Source organism: Mauremys mutica, chromosome 3 (assembly GCF_020497125.1).
Source record: "Mauremys mutica isolate MM-2020 ecotype Southern chromosome 3, ASM2049712v1, whole genome shotgun sequence".
NCBI lineage: Eukaryota > Metazoa > Chordata > Testudines > Geoemydidae > Mauremys > Mauremys mutica.
The window spans coordinates 62,293,146-62,309,186 of record NC_059074.1 but is presented as its reverse complement, the minus strand read 5'-3'; the positions used below and the strand labels follow the sequence as shown (position 1 = coordinate 62,309,186).

Genomic DNA, 16,041 nt, shown 5'->3' with positions numbered 1-16,041 from the left:
ATTATGGTTGTACAGTTAAAAAATAGTGTATTACACAGTTCAAAACTAATTCATTTTAGTGTGAGACTTAACAGTTAATTTTAAGGATCTCACTGGTGATGAAGGCAATCAGTTTCAAATGTGTAATTTCCTGATGTTATCTGCATTGTAATATAAGAAATTAGAGTATATCTAAAATTCAACTTCTGTATTTACACTATTTGTAATGTTTTATATGGCATGATTATGTATATATTTATACACAGAAAATACTGTATGTAATGTTGGAGAATGGAATAGCACACATTCCCATTACATTGTATGAAAACTGTACACCTTAAAATCACAAGAATAGAAGGCCTTATCTGCAGAACATAGATACATTTTTCCCTTTCTATAGAGATCTGTGACATTAAACTACAGGGTTTTTTTAAATTCACATTTAGAAATATTGACATTGTTTTCTTCTTAAATAGATTGTGAATGATTTGGGTCAGTTTTTTATAGAAACAACACTTTAAAAATTATGAGAAGTAATACCAGATTTATTAAAATATATATTTTTATAATTTAGCTTATTTGGGTTGTAAAAGTTTATTTATGAGAATTAATAACATACCATCATGCTGTATGTCCTTTTTTGCTTGGAAGAATGTATTTGAGATATTTGCAACTTATTGTACCAACAAAGAAAAAGAGCTTTTGATAACTAAGTCTGAAGGTTTTAAATGTGAGCAATAAGTTGTGGTTCAGCAACCTGAAAGAATTTCAAAACTATGGTTACGTGCATGTAATGGATAATGCTATCTCAAATATCTAACAAATCATTCAAAAATGGAATATTGAAATAACGTGTTTCACATATAGATTGTAAATATTATATACATGTGTTTTATTGATATACAGTCACTAATCTTACAAGTCTGGCAGCAATGAACACAACTTCATTCAAATCCATTGATATTTGACTTTTGATATGGGGATATTCAATTGTTTTCTCTGGTGGTGGTCGTTAAAGTCAATATTTACCAACAATTACCACTGAGTGGTATCTAATACCACAGTATTTTCTATTTTTAGATTAGGAAATAGCTGCTGTTTCTCAGATACCATTATATTCTAAATGTTTACTTTAACAGCAGTCACTGTACCATTGCCTGCATACTGAACAAGTGTTTATCCTGTTTGTTTCCATTGTTATTTTGTTATCCAAGAACTGAACTTGAAGAACTTCATTACAATATTGTTCAGCATTATGTCAGCTAAGGTTCTTGTCATTGTGCTATAACCAGTGATCACAACTTTACAGAAAATGTCTCTTGTGATTAGACTGCTGTGCTATATACTTGCACACATTTATTTAGTGTGTTCGGATTGTTGTTAGACTTGTAAGATTAAGTTGGTTGAATTTAATATTGCTATTTTATATTTGTAAAATATTGATAAAAGGACCCTCATGCAGCATGTCTGTAAAAATAAACAATCGCATTTACGTTGTGTAGCAGATAGCTTATGGGCTGTATTGCTGTACCCAGTATTTCTCAAGTATCAACCCTGGCTGCCTGTTCCAGAGCCTTTTGCCATATATTAAAATATTATGCAGACTAAATCCGTACATCTATTTGACAACTGGAAGTTTGATACAATTCTTACACCGCACTATTAAATCTCTCTTGCTCACATTTACTTTTAGACCCTGATCCAGCAACCACTTTAGCACATGCTTAAAGTTAAGCATGTGTTAAACTGTTTGCTGGTCCTATAGAAGTACTTAACTGGTTGAGCGCTATAGGCCTCATATACAGTAGATTCTTTTTAGCGATCCTGTGAACTCACTTGGAGCATGAATATAGCTAAAGTCCTTTGACATATTGCTGTATTTTCTCCTAAGTCACTCTTTTTCTTTCACACTTTAACTGTGTTTCACACTAGCTGGTCAAACTGTTTTTTTCAGCTAAACGCTGCTTCTCTCTTCAAAAGGAGTTTAAATGCAATTCTGTTACGCTGGTGAAAGCTGAAAGGAGAGAGGGCCTTAACCTCACCTGGAGACAACAAAGGCTTGTTTTCTCTGTTACTTTTTACTACCTAATGAAGGCAAAAATGTTAACTGTACAATTGTTTGATAATATATTTTGTCTATTTTCCCCAAAGTTCTTGCAGCTGATTAGTTTCCAGGCGCACCTAGGTATTGAACTGATAAAAAGGGCTGTTACTTTTCTGCTGTACATTATTGTATAGAAATGTGTTTGTTTATATGCAGAAATAGTGTATTAAATTTCATATAAATTGGCCAAGTCTGAAAATTTATTTCGGATAGCAAATCGGACACTCTTGTTGTTTTAACTTTATGTAATTTCATAGTTTTTAGACAGGAACATGGCTCTTACTTTCTGGTATATTTGGGGGGAAATTCAGGTAGCTTTTAAATTGAAGTTAACCTCTACATGTCTCACCTGTTTGTACTAACTATATGGGAACCATTTTTTGCTATTTATTTTACAGTATATTTGAGCGGAAAAACTCCAGAAAGGTTAGCTTTTTATAATTTGTTTTATTTAAAAAGAATACCACAGAAGAGGGTTAAACTTTTTGTTCTGAAGACTACAACAGCGTCAAGGCACTCCAGAGAATCTATGCGGCAATAAGTTAAAGATAATTTTTAGGAATTAGCTGACAGGCTATTTGGGGAAAATTATCGGGGGGGAGAGGGGGAACAGTAGGTCTTTGGAACTCTTTAAATGCAGATAAATACATCAGGAAATTTGCTTATGTGATATAAAGAATACATTGTCAGGGTGGAGGTAATATTTTACTATGACTTTCTACACTTAAATAAGCTCCTACAAACTGGGAGTAGAAAGGAATATTATCCTATCAGCACCTACTATATACACATGCACATAAGGCACACCTACTATTTTGTACTTAAAGTGCATGTTGATTTACAGATATATTGAGAAAAAATGCAGAGTTACATTTTTGGACCATATTAAAACTGCAAAACCATGGCAGGCAACTTGTTAAAAGATCTTGAGTGGATTATTTATATCCTGTCATTTATAATGTTTAGACATGTGTAGAATGTAGCTCAATTTTAAGGAAGTGACCTAGAAGGGTTAATTTTGAAACTGACACATTTTCAGATTAAAAATTATAATGCTTATTTTGTACAGAATTATGTAAAACACAAATCTGGTGTACGTAATAAATAACAAACAGTTTGAAAACAATAATTCTTTAGCTTTATCAAGGTCTTTTTCTTCCAGAAATCTGGATTATCATGTTATAACCTGCGGTATCACACCAGGATAAACAGTGCCCTTTCTTTTTGTACATATTGATTGGAACTTTCTTTACTGTTATGTGGACACTTTCTATGTTAGTTTTGATGCATAATACTTTGAATCCTTTTATACAAACTAGAATGTATGTGTAAGAATTACTGTCACTGCAATGTAGTAACTACAAACTTATTTTTAAATAAATAGAAAACTTGTTTTTCTAAGTGGTTCTGTGGTGGTTCTGTTATTTCTATGTAACAGTCTGTTGATTTGTGTAATGGGAGAAGTACATCACAGAACAGCCTAAAACAGGGGTGGGCAAACCACGGCCCACGGGCCGGATCCGGCCCCTCAGGGCTTTGGATCCGGCCCGTGGGATTGCCCCCCGTGGTGCTGCAGGCCCCACACCGGTCTCAGAAGCGGCCGGCACCACTTCTCTGCAGCCCCCCAGGGGCGGGGGGGCAGAGGGCTCCATGTGTTGCACTTGCCGCCAGGCACTGCCTCCCGCAGCTCCCATTGGTTGGGAACGGGGAACCATGGCCAAGGGGAGCTTTGGAGGAGGTACCTGGAGGTAAGGTACAGGCAAGGGCAGCGCATGCGGAGCCCTCCCACCCCCCCTTCCCCCAGGGGCCACAGCGCTTTCCGGAACGGCGCAGCGTGGGGCCAGGGCAGGCGTGCAGGGAGCCTACCCTGGCCCCGGTTCGCACCGCTGCCACCCCAGAGCCGCTTTAGGTAAGTGGCACGGGCCGGAGCCCGAACCCCTCCTGCACCCCGCCCCCCAACTCCCTGTCCTAAGCCCTCTGCCTGCACCTCCCACCCCTCCTGCACCCCTACCCCCTGCCCTGAGCCCCCTCTCGCACCCCTCCTGCACGCCAACCCCCTTCCGAACTCCCTCATATGCCCTGCACCCCTCCTGTGCCCCAATCCCTTGCCCTGAGCCCCTTCCAGCACACCACACCCCCTCCCACATCCCATACTCCCTCCTGCACCCCAACCCCCGCCCCGGCCCTGCATACAATTTCCCCACCCAGATGTGGCCCTCGGCCCAAAAAGTTTGCCCACCCCTGGCCTAAAATCAACTTTGTTCTTGTTTTTTTCTGAGCATGCAATTAAAAGGAGTGGAAGCACATCAGCTGGTGCTGCAGCATTTGAGCTGTGATGTGTGAAGATGAATTTTTGACATCCTTACTATATTGTTCAGAGTTTGGCATTAATCAATGCAGAACTGATATAAGAACCTAACTTCTCAACTCGTTGGCATAGTGCTGCTAACTGTTGTCGGACTGCTACACATACTGTGGTTTAAAGATTCTGGGAAGTAGTGTGTGTCAGGATCAGCCTCTTCCTCCGTGACACAATCACATTCCTGTCAGAACTGTGCTTATAAGGGACAGAGAAACATAATATGTAAAATGGGCTATACCTACACATCAAGAAATATAGGGCATATATTTTCAAACTGTGGACTCTTAAGTCTTTTGTACATCACGCCTTTCAAGGATGCCAAATCACAAGTACTCTACATATAGGGATATACACAGGCCTTCCATATCTGCAGCCCAACTTTTTAACTGTCAGGTTGGCTCAGAAAAAAAACAGTTTTTAAATGCAGCTCCCTGTGCATTACCTTTCTCCTGCCCTGTTCTGTGTTTTTCTATTTCTCTGTTCTTCATAGGAAGCTGCATCCCTTTTCCTCTACATTACTTACCTGAAATCTCAGACAAACCAAAAAACACCTGACAAACACCCATGCACAAAATAAATTAGGGTATGCTGCTGAGGACAAAATTTCCTTAATTGAATCACATGATGATTTTGGAATACTGAGACACATGCTAAGATCTGCCAGTGACCTGAGCTCCACAGAGACATGTGTGACAGGTCCACAGCAAAAGGAGATGTTTACAAACTCTTTTCAATAAAATGTATTTCAGAACATTACAATTTAAAAAATAAGGCATCTGTGCTCCATTCAGTGTGTTTACACAAGTCCTAATAACGTCAGTGGACATTACATATTTATCAAGAGGAAAATACCCCCTGACTTGGTGTTAGCACTAAAAGATTTTTTAACAACTGAAATATGTTTTTGGGGGGAGAGAAAGCAAATATAAGCTATAACACTTTCCATGAAATTTAAAAAGAGCCTATGTAACCTTTTTTGAGTTCTATCATAAGACGTTATTAAGAAGAGTAAAGAAAAACAAAAGCCATTCATGCAGGTTCTGATTTTCACAAGTATTATGTACCTGTACCTCCCACAGAGGTCAATATTTTTTTCTTTTAGTAGCTGGCTGCTGAAGATGCTCACTGTGCAAGTGTTGCATATGTGGATCCTTGCTAGCCAGTTTATTCTCCTCCAATCAAAATGCCTATTTAAAAGTAAGGATAACGTCTCTAGGATTATTTCCATACTATTTTTGTTTTCAAAGTAAAATATTTCAGATTTTAAGAGCCTTTTGTGCCCTACATTCTATATGTGCTGTTTGGAAAAATTCTCTTGAACTATTCAGTTGGTAGTGACAGCTGAAATTTATAAAAGAGAATATTAACAACTGTTTGCTGGTTCCATGGAAATAGACATTGATTGGCAAAAGGGATTTGCTTTTAAAAATAATATTTGAGTCTAAGGCATGAGTGTAAATAAAGCAAGTTTCAGCTGGAATTTTTTTTTCCAGAAAACTAAAAAATGTCCTTCAAATTTAGGTGACTGGTATACAACATGGTCTAACTTGCACTGTATTTTGAAAATGAATATATAAAATAGCTGAAATATTAAGCTAATTATATACCTCAGCCAGACAAATGCCTTCCAGTTTTCTTTTCTTTCTCACCTCAGAAGCATGGAGGCTTTGTCCAAACTCTCCCTTCTCTGACTGAGCCTCACCCTTTCTTTTTGGCCTGAAGAGATGAAAGAGAGAGATAAGAGACAAGAAAAAGGAAAGAAATGAGCAAGGTCACGTAAGGAAGAAGCAAGCCTGAGGAATCTGCTTCAGGCCAGGGGAAGAGGATAAACAGCCCCTACCTCTGTGCCAGAGTATACCCCTTTGTTGGGGTCTCAGCTGGGGCCAACCATTCAATTAAACATAAATGCCAGTCTCTCTCAGGGATGGCCCAGTCTTTGTTCCACCTGCAAAAAGGGAGAAGGCCATTACTGTTCAACATACTCATAAATGATTGGGAAAAATGGGTAAACAGTGAGGTGGCAAAATTTGCAGGTGATTTTAAAACTGGAAGGGACCTTGAAAGGTCATCAAGTCCAGCCCCCTGCCTCCACTAGCAGGACCAAGTACTGATTTTTGCCCCAAATCCCTATGCGGCCCCCTCAAGGATTGAACTCACAACCCTGGGTTTAGTAGGCCAATGCTCAAACCACTGAGCTATCCCTCTCCCCAAATACAAAACCTACAAAACTATTCAAGATATTTAAGTCCCAGGCACACTGCGAAGAGTTACAAACGGATCTCACAAAACTGGGTGACTGGGCAACAAAAATGCCAGATGAAATTCAATGTTGATAAATGCAAAGTAATGCACATTGGAAAACAATCTCAACTATACATACAAAATGAAGGAGTCTGAATTAGCTGTTAACACTCAAGAAAGAGATCTTGGAGTCATTGTGGATAGTTCTCTGAAAACATCCACTCAATGTGCAGCGGCAGTCAATGATTCCCAACATTCTGTTTGGTTTTTTTTAAAAGAACAGGAGTACCTGTGGTACCTTAGAGACTAACAAATGTATTTGAGCATAAGCTTTTGTGGGCTCCCTTCATCGGATGCATAGAATGGAACTTATAGTGAGGAGATATATATATACATACAGAAAACATGAAAAGGTGGGAGTTGCCCAACCAACTCTGAGGCTAATTAATTAAGATGCATTATCGTCGGCAGGAGAAAAAAAAACTTTTCTAGTGATAATCAAGATAGCCCATTTAAGACAGTTTGACAAGAAGGTATGAGGATACTTAACATGGGGAAATAGATTCAATGTGTGTAATGGCTCAGCCATTCCCAGTCTCTATTTAAGCCTAAGTTGATTGTATCTAGTTTGCATATTAATTCAAATTCAGCAGTTTCTAGTTGGGAGTCTGTTTTTGAAGCTTTTCTGTTGCAAAATTGCCACCTTTTAAATCTGTTACTGAATGGCCAGAGAGGTTCTAATGTTCTCCTACTGGTTTTTGAATGTTATGATTCCTGATGTCAGATTTGTGTCCATTTATTCTTTTGCGTAGAGACTGTCTGGTTTGGCCAATATACATGGCAGAGGGGCATTGCTGGCACATGATGGCATGGCTGATGTGATTGGGTCTACTATATCACCTTAGTAGATGTGCAGGTGTACGAGCCCCTGATGGCATGGCTGATGTGATTGGGTCCTATTATGATGTCACTTGAATAGATATGTGGACAGAGTTGGCATCGGGCTTTGTTGCAAGGATAGGTTCCTAGGTTAGTGTTTTTGTTCTGTGGGTGTGTGGTTGCTGGTGAGTATTTGCTTCAGGTTGGGGGGCTGTCTGTAAGCGAGGACAGGCCTGTCTCCCAAGATCTGGGAGAGTGAGGAATCATCTTTCAGGATAGGTTGTAGATCTTTGATGATGCACTGGAGAGGTTTTAGTTGGGGGCTGAAGGTAACAGCTACTGGTGTTCTGTTATTTTCTATGTTGGGCCTGTCTTGTAGTACGTGACTTCGGGGTACTCTTCTGGCTCTGTCAATCTGTTTTTTCACTTCAGCAGGTGGGTATTGTAGTTTTAAGAATGTTTGATAGAGATCTTGTAGTTGTTTGTCTCTGTCTGAGGGATTGGAGCAAATGCAGTTGTAGCTTAGAGCTTGGCTGTAGACAATGGATCATGTGGTGTGTCCTGGATGGAAGCTGGAGGCATGTAAGTAAGTATAGCGGTCAGTAGGTTTCTGGTATAGGGTTGTGTTTATGTGACCATCGCTTATTAGCACAGTAGTATCAAGGAAATGTACCGCTTGTGTGGATTGATCCAGGCTGAGGTTGATGGTGGGATGGAAATTGTTGAAATCATGGTGGAATTCCTCAAGGACTTCTTTTCCATGGGTCCAGATGATGCAGATGTCATCAATGTAGCGCAAGTAGAGTAGGGGCGTTAGGGGATGAGAGCTAAGGAAGCGTTGTTCTAAGTCAGCCATAAAAATGTTGGCATACTATGGGGCCATGCGGGTACCCATAGCAGTGCCACTGACTGGAAGGTATATATTGTTCCCAAATGTGAAATAGTTGTGTGTGAGGACAAAGTCGCAAAGTTCAGCCACCAGGTTTGGCATGTAACTAGTTTACAAAACTGGGGGGGGAGGGTGTTGGGAAATCACTGGTGGCAGCTTCTCAGTGTCCACAAGTTCCAAGAGCTGCTGCACCTGGGATCTCCCAGCCAGCCACAGTTCTGGCTAACACCCATTTGGGAAGGTATTTCTACTGCCACCTCTTCCTTTCTCAGTTCTGCTGGCAGACTGCTCCTCCACACTCACACACTTCCTCTGGAGGGTCCTCCACAGCTGCATTGCTCCCTGGCATCTTGACCTAACCCCTCCCTTGGCCTCTGATGGTTTCTGACCACTTCCGCCTCCTATGCAAATAATGCAATTGTGGCCTGTCAATGGCCTAATGCCCGGAGTGGCCCAGTTTTTGCCCCACATTCATAGAAGTAGAGGGCTCTGCTAGACAGTTTTTGCTGTAGCCAGTCCAACTTTTCAGCAGCCATCCACCCTTTCCAGACTTCAAGGGTGCCTAGACCCTAGGCTTCCCCACCAGCCCCAGCCTGGATAAACCCTATTGTTGCAGGTACTTTCTGGTACCTCCCATCCCAAGATTCCATTGCTTAATCAGGCTCAGAGGTGGAAGCCTCTCAAGATATTTGCTGGCTGTAATTAAAGGATTTTTTTATCATGGTTTCTGATGCAAATTTAACAAGCTGGGAACCCATGGAGGAAGAAAACAATTGAAAAGACTTATTAAACTCATCTTGTCATTCAATAAATCATTTTAAGGAAGTACGCAGCAGACAAGTATGCAGCAGACAACTCATCAGCACCTTCCTACCTCACCAGACAAAGGGAAATGAGAAATCTAAGGGAATAGATGGTATACATTACCTCATCTCCTCCCACCTGACAGCACAGTGCCCTAATGAACAACAGTCTCTCAATGTACTAGGAAGAAAGGACAAGAAAATAATGGTCAGCTGTGGCCAAGTAAAAAGACAGAACCCTGCATGCTTCACTGTATGTAAAATATTTCAATTTATTATTATAAGAAAAAAAAAACTTCCCATCTTTCCCCAGCCCCTGTAAGCGGGTGATAAGCGAAATGGGGAGGAAGGGTGAACAGGACAATATGTTGCTCTGGCCACAAATAGGGGACATAAAATATATTCTTTAAAAGTACAGGATTTATTAAAAATTTTAAGCAGTACTATTTAACAGCTACTCTATTAAAATATTTAATTAAAATATTTTCATTAATTTGCTGTCATGTTAAGATATGCATGGACATGCAAATAAACAACCTTTTATAGGCACCAGCTGTACCTTAGTCCCCTGTCCCTCTCCTTTTTGTTTTCTTTCTTTGTTATATTATGACTTTATCTAGATTGTTGGGAGGAGGACCATCTTCTTTTTATGTGTAAAATCACTACCTAGCAACTAGGATCCAATTAGGGTTGCCAACCCTCCAGGATTGTCCTGGAGTCTCCAGGAATTAAAGATTAATACATCCAACCAAACTTGGCAATCCTAGATACATTTCAGAAATCTGTACAGGAGTCTAAAAATAGACAAAGTTATTTCTATGATAGGAAGTGGAGTGCTGGAAATGCTACATAACAATAGGAATTGCTCACCAGTGATCCCTCTAGTTCAGTATACTATTCCCCACAACCGCCAGAAACAGATGTTTTATGGGAAAATGCAAAGAACCTACTGGCCACGGATGCATCCCAAGTCTTCAGGGCAAATCAAACATTAAACACAATTGTTTTTAAACCCTGTAGTGTAGTTACAAATGTGCACTCACCAGAGGTGCCTTCTCCGGCTTCAGGGTCCGGGAACCTGCCTTGGGAGGGTATTGGCTTCAGGGTGATGAAAAGGTCCTAGCTGCAGGGAGAACGGATTCTCCGCTTGCCTGCTGTGCATTCTCCTCATCCACAAAATCCTCCTCCCTGTTGCGTGAGACTCCCCCCCAGAGTGCCATGCAGCTGATCATAGAAGCAGCGTGTATGGGGCTCTGACTCAGAGTGACCGTTTGCCTGCTTTGTCTTTTGGTAGGCTTGCCTGAGCTCCTTAACTTTCACATGGCACTGCTGTGTGTCCCTGTTGTAGTGTCCCTCCACCATGCCTTGTGCAATTTTGGCATATATATTATTAGCATTTCTTCTTTTTGATTGGAGTTCCACCTGCACAGATTCTTCTCCCTATATAGCAATCAGATCCAGTGTCTCCGGTTTGGTCCATGCTGGAGGTGGAGCTCGTTTGCGATTCTGGGACTGCATGGTCACCTGTGCTGCTGAGCTTGCCACGCTGACCAAACAGGAAATGAAATTCAAAATTTCCTGGGGCTTTTCCTGTGTACCTGGCTAGTGTATCAGAGTTGAAAGTGCTGTCCAGAGCAGTCACATTGGAGCACTCTGGGATAGCTCCTGGAGGCCAATGTCATCGAATTGTGTCTGCACTACCCCAAATTTGACCCAGCAAGGTCGATTTTAGCGCTACTCCCCTCGCCAGGAAGGAGTACAGCAGTTGATTTTAAGAGCCCTTTAGGTTGATGGAACAGGGTTAAAAACATAAGAACAGCTGTACTGGGTCAGACCAAAGGTCCATCCAGCCCAGTATCCTGTCTACCGACAGTGGCCAATACCAGGTGCTCCAGAGGGAGTGAACCCAACAGGTAATGATCAAGTGATTTCTCTCCATCCATCCATCTCCACTGTCTGACAAACAGGCTAGCGACACCATTCCTTACCCATCCTGGCTAATATCCATTAACGGACTTAACCTCCATGAATTTATCCAGTTCTCTTTTAAACGCTGTTATAGTCCTAGCTTTCACAACCTCCTCAGGCAAGGAGTTCCACAAGTTGACTGTGCACTGTGTGAAGAAATTCCTTTTATTTGTTTTAAACCTGCTGCCCATTAATTTCATTTGGTGGCCTCTACTTCTTGTATTATGGGAACAAGTGAATAACTTTTCTTTATTTACTTTCTCTACATCACTCATGATTTTATATACCTCTATCATATCCCCCCTTGGTCTCCCCTTTTCCAAGCTGAAAAGTCCTAGCCTCTTGGTTGTGTAGATGGATTGCTTATAAAATCGACCTAACGCAGCTAAATTTGACCTGACCTGACCTCGTAGGGTAGAGCACGGCTCAGTGTGTAACACTGACCCCTACATATGCTCAATAGCTATTTCCTACACCTCTACCTGCTTGCTGTCTCAAAACCTGCCCTAGGCTGTTCAGCTCCATGTTACTTTTCTCACCACTGAGAAAGTGACTGATTTTATTTGTCCCCACTGCTTCCATGCAACAGGAGCATCTATGGGGAAAGGCAGGAATCTATCCCGTACCTTGGAAGTAACTCTGGTTAGAGGGGAAGCACAAATGAAAGGTTCTGGCCCCCAGATTTCTTGGGATGTCTCTGACATGGACACCCAGCAGAGACAACGCAGCACTCCCCCTGGAAGCAGTGCTCTCAGTGTGTCCGTGCAGCCTGGGGAGAGAGGAAACAGCAGGCTGTATTATCATAGTACCTGAGACCCTCAGTCATGGACCAAGACCCCATTGTGCTTGGTGCTGGCTGAGCTTCTTCCCACCACATGAGGCTGCTTAGCCTTCCCTGCTGCTGGAGTCCCACGCATTGTCTCTGCCTCATCTCGCTGGATGGCCTGCAAAGCAGGCAGCAGCACTTATCACTGATAAGGTGATCAGCTCCCCCACCATGAAGCATAGCCCCAGCTTCCCAGGGAGTGAGAGGCCTGCAGTGGGCCTTAGCCCCACTTTACCATGGGGCCCTGCCCTCTGCTCCTCCTCTCCCCCATGAGGCTCCTAAGAGCTGCACAAGGAGCCTGGGCCGCTGTGGGGAGCCCTGGACCCTCCACCTGCCCTGGGCAGCATGCCCCAGAGGGCAGGGACACAGGCCAGGGGCTACTCTCGAGCACCCCAGCCCTCTGTCCAGGGCAGGTGGAGGGTCCGGGGCTCCCCGGGTGGCTCTTACTTCTGTCCAGCTTTTTTGTTGTCTCCTTAATGTTGTTCCAATATTTATATATATTTTTAATGTAGCCAAGCATACTTTGCTGTGGGAAAAGTGTGGAATCAACTTTGGGAGAGAAGATGGCCAAGATGGAGGAGGATCTTAATCTTAAAGAGTGTCTACAACATGAAAAAGTTTACTCATCACTATACTGGCATAATTCAAGCTACAACTCTGCAGTCTCTGTTTTGTTTTGTATAGCATCAGCCAGGGCCAGCTCCAGGTTTTCTGCCGCCCCAAGCGGCGGGGGGGGAGGAGGGGAGGAGTTAAAAACTGATCGGCAGCACTTCGGCGGCAGCTCAATCGCACCGCTCCATTCTTCGGCAGCAGGTCCTTCACCTCCTCTCTTCCTCTTTGGTGGCACTTCGGCAGCTCAAAGAGGAAGAGAGGGACTGAGGGACCCACTGCCAAATTCCTGCTGAAGACCCGGACGTGCCGCCCCTTTGTATTGGCCGCCCTAAGCACCTGCTTCCTTCACTGGTGCCAGGATCTGGCCCTGGCATCAGCCAAACTTTAAGTTCCTTAGAAGTGAGTGCATTTCAGTGGTACCACATGCATCCATCTGTAAAGCACTTTGGTACCTCTCAGGACAAAAAGTATTATAGAAATGTATATTATTATTAGACACCTAACTAGCCACTGTTGTGTCATTGTCTATCTGTACGGTACACAGCAAAAAGCAGAGCAAGGGGTCTCCATACCACATTTGGCAGAAAGTAAGAGACTGAGAATATCACAATATATAGGTTCTGAGTTCTCCAATAAATCATTCCAGTAAATACATTCCTAGTATTTCTAAGGTTAAACAAGGCAATGGGAGAGCGATGGGGAAGGAAATAAAAAAACCTTCAAGCTTTCAGGATTTTTTTTAATGCATAATAAAGATGCCAAAAAAGGGTATGAGACCAATTAAAAACAACATTATGTATGTTATCTTTACATACATAATGTATGTATGGTTTGTCTGCTAAAGGCAACACAGAATTATACTTAAAATGTGTCAAGAGAAATTTTGAACTGGTGTCTTAAGCAGGGATTGAACTGCTATGCTCTACTGGAACTTCTACAGTTTCCCTATCAAGTTCTGCCGAATTTAAATTTATATTTAAAGCCCTGCACAGAGGTTATTACAGGCTAAGGGCGTTACTGAGTCTGCCCACAGGCTCCAATTCTGCAATAAGACGTATAAACTATGATCTCTGAAACCTAATGATGATACTTGAAAGTCTCAGTGTAGCTCTCATGTCTCATCCTAAATGCTGATATCCGTAAAGGGACACAGTCAAAATAGAAACAAGGAATCCTGTTGTTTTTGTGGATACAGACTAACGCGACTATCCCCAACAGTCAAAATAAAATGACTTGTATATGAAAATTCTATTGTTACAAGCAACATCTAACACTACAATATCTGAAAGGGAGTAGAGAAAAATGTATTTTTCTCAGTTTACTTTGTGCATTTCTCAGAACTGTGTATAGTCAGTTCCACTGTTTCCCTTTGTATGTATTTATATGATAATAGCACCTAAAGGAACCAATCAATATCAGGGCCACCATGTGCAAGGCATTCTATAAACACATAGTGATTGGTCTGAAATGCTACCACCACAAGCTGACAAAGACTACCAAAGGGTAGATGGGGAAACTGAGGCACAGAGCAATTAAGTGCTTTGCCCAAGGTTACCCAGAGGTCAATGGGAGACAGGAATAGAACCGCAATCTAATGAATTTCAGCCCCAGTGCCTTATCTACTGCTGCCTAGTCAGTCAATTCCCCTGTGGGCCCTGATCTTGCAGGTGAGTATGAATGGAGTCCCACTGACTTCTGCACTGACCAGATGTGGGGTGTTTGTTTGCCGGTATCTTTCAGACAGCCAGGGGGGGGAGGAAAGGGGGAATAATATAGGCTGATGCCTTAATGTACATGTTTAATAACAGCTGTATTTTTTAGAAGTAGGGGACTCTGATTACAAAACAGCATTAAAGTTAGACCCTGAAGCCATCACACTCCTCCCCCCCACTGACCCGATTTCAGCTGGGAAGGGGCCTTTTCAAACATTTCACTGTTATCCCTCTGGTGAAAGGCTCCAGCGCGGGGAGGCTGACTAGGAAGGCGACTCCCCTGCATGTGTCCCCAGCTAGAGGCCCCTGAGGAGGCTGCTGGCGCCTCCTGCAGAGGTTTCGCTTCTCTCTCGCTGCGCTCCCGGACACGCAGCACGGCCACAGGCAGGCCCGGCCTCCCGGCGAAGAGCCTTCCCGGCCCGCCGCCGAGCGAGGCCCCTGGGCAGCGGGAGTCTCCCGCGTGCAGCCCCTCACCTGGCTCCGGGCGGGCCTCCGGGGGGAGGAGCCGGAGGCCCGGCGGCCTGGCGCGCCTCAGAGCCGGAGCGGCGGGGACTCCGGGCGCGGGCTGTTTGTGCCACTACAGCGGCCGTCAGTGCGCGCGGGGCAGTTCGAGGTCTGTATGCCCCCCTTTTTACTCCATACTTTTCAGTGTTTGTGCTCTTTGTTTTTCTTTTTGTCCCAGGTAAAGTATTAGTCTGCCTCCACGCCTTAGCGCAATGTAGTGTTTGAGTTGCTTGCTGCAGGAGGATACTGGGTTAGTTTTTAAAAACCTCAGTAGCTCTTTAAGTCAGTAAAAAATCCAATTGTATTTTGTGGATTATTACTGTCTTTTAAATTACCTACATTTGGGGCTCAAACTGTCTGGCATTTTAAATGCTTCTGCTGGAGAATTAAACAAATATATCTTTTATATGTAAAATGTGTCTTTTGTAAACTTTAAAAAAAAGAGAGAGAGAGAGAATCTTACTAACCAGGCTGCATGTGCTCCCCTTCCATTTTTCATCTGTGGATTATTTGTGTAATTGATTTTCTTCAAGAATCAGTGCATCCATTTCCTTTTCATACAGGTATAACCCTGAGTTGTTGTACGTGATCACATTCCCACTATTAACGGTCCTAGGTTTCTGTGGAGTAGAGAATGACCTATATTTAATGAAGCAGGCAAATTTTGTGGTTACTGGTAAGATGTGTGAACATCTGTTCTGTCTGTTTCACTTGTGACCAATTTTATATCTGAAAGGGAGTCTTCTCAACAGGCTCATGCACCAAGCAGCTCAGCTGCTCTTCTACCTGCTTTCCCTTCAGTATGGGTTCTAATAAGAATCTTTTTTCAGTAAGAGCTGAAGATAGCAGGATAAAGACCTCTTATTTTCTTAAAGTCAAAGGAACCCTTTGCCTCCCTTTTCAGTATGTGTAAAAGAGACATGTCTTCCTAATACTGGGAGCAGCTTGAATGGTAAGATTGTTGCTTCTGAAGATGTATTTGAGCTTATGCTAGGCCTTCTGGTGTATCTATACTTATGACTGTTTGTGGTTTAGTGCTAAAATGTAGTTGACTTCAGGCAGGCCTTTCAGGTATTTGAGAGTATGTAAATAAATAAACATCTTCATCTTCTGAAATTTTCAATTTTTTTCTCAAAATTCCTTTCTTTCCCCCAATTTCCAA

General features: G+C 42.5%; 1 protein-coding gene across 5 annotated transcripts in view; it reads left to right on the top strand.

Moving 5' to 3' along the window:
* Nucleotides 1-14,178: 14,178 nt before the first annotated feature.
* Nucleotides 14,179-16,041, top strand: part of LOC123365966 (F-box only protein 21-like) — a 53,830-nt gene continuing 51,967 nt past the window's right edge. For 4 of the 5 annotated variants that reach the window (XM_045009012.1, XM_045009007.1, XM_045009010.1 and 1 more), the window contains exon 1: nucleotides 14,777-14,988. The gene's annotated coding sequence lies outside the window, so the exon portion shown is untranslated. Of the gene's footprint in view, nucleotides 14,331-14,776; nucleotides 14,989-16,041 lie in introns of those variants that run through there. The other variant, XM_045009008.1, reaches the window with a different exon arrangement.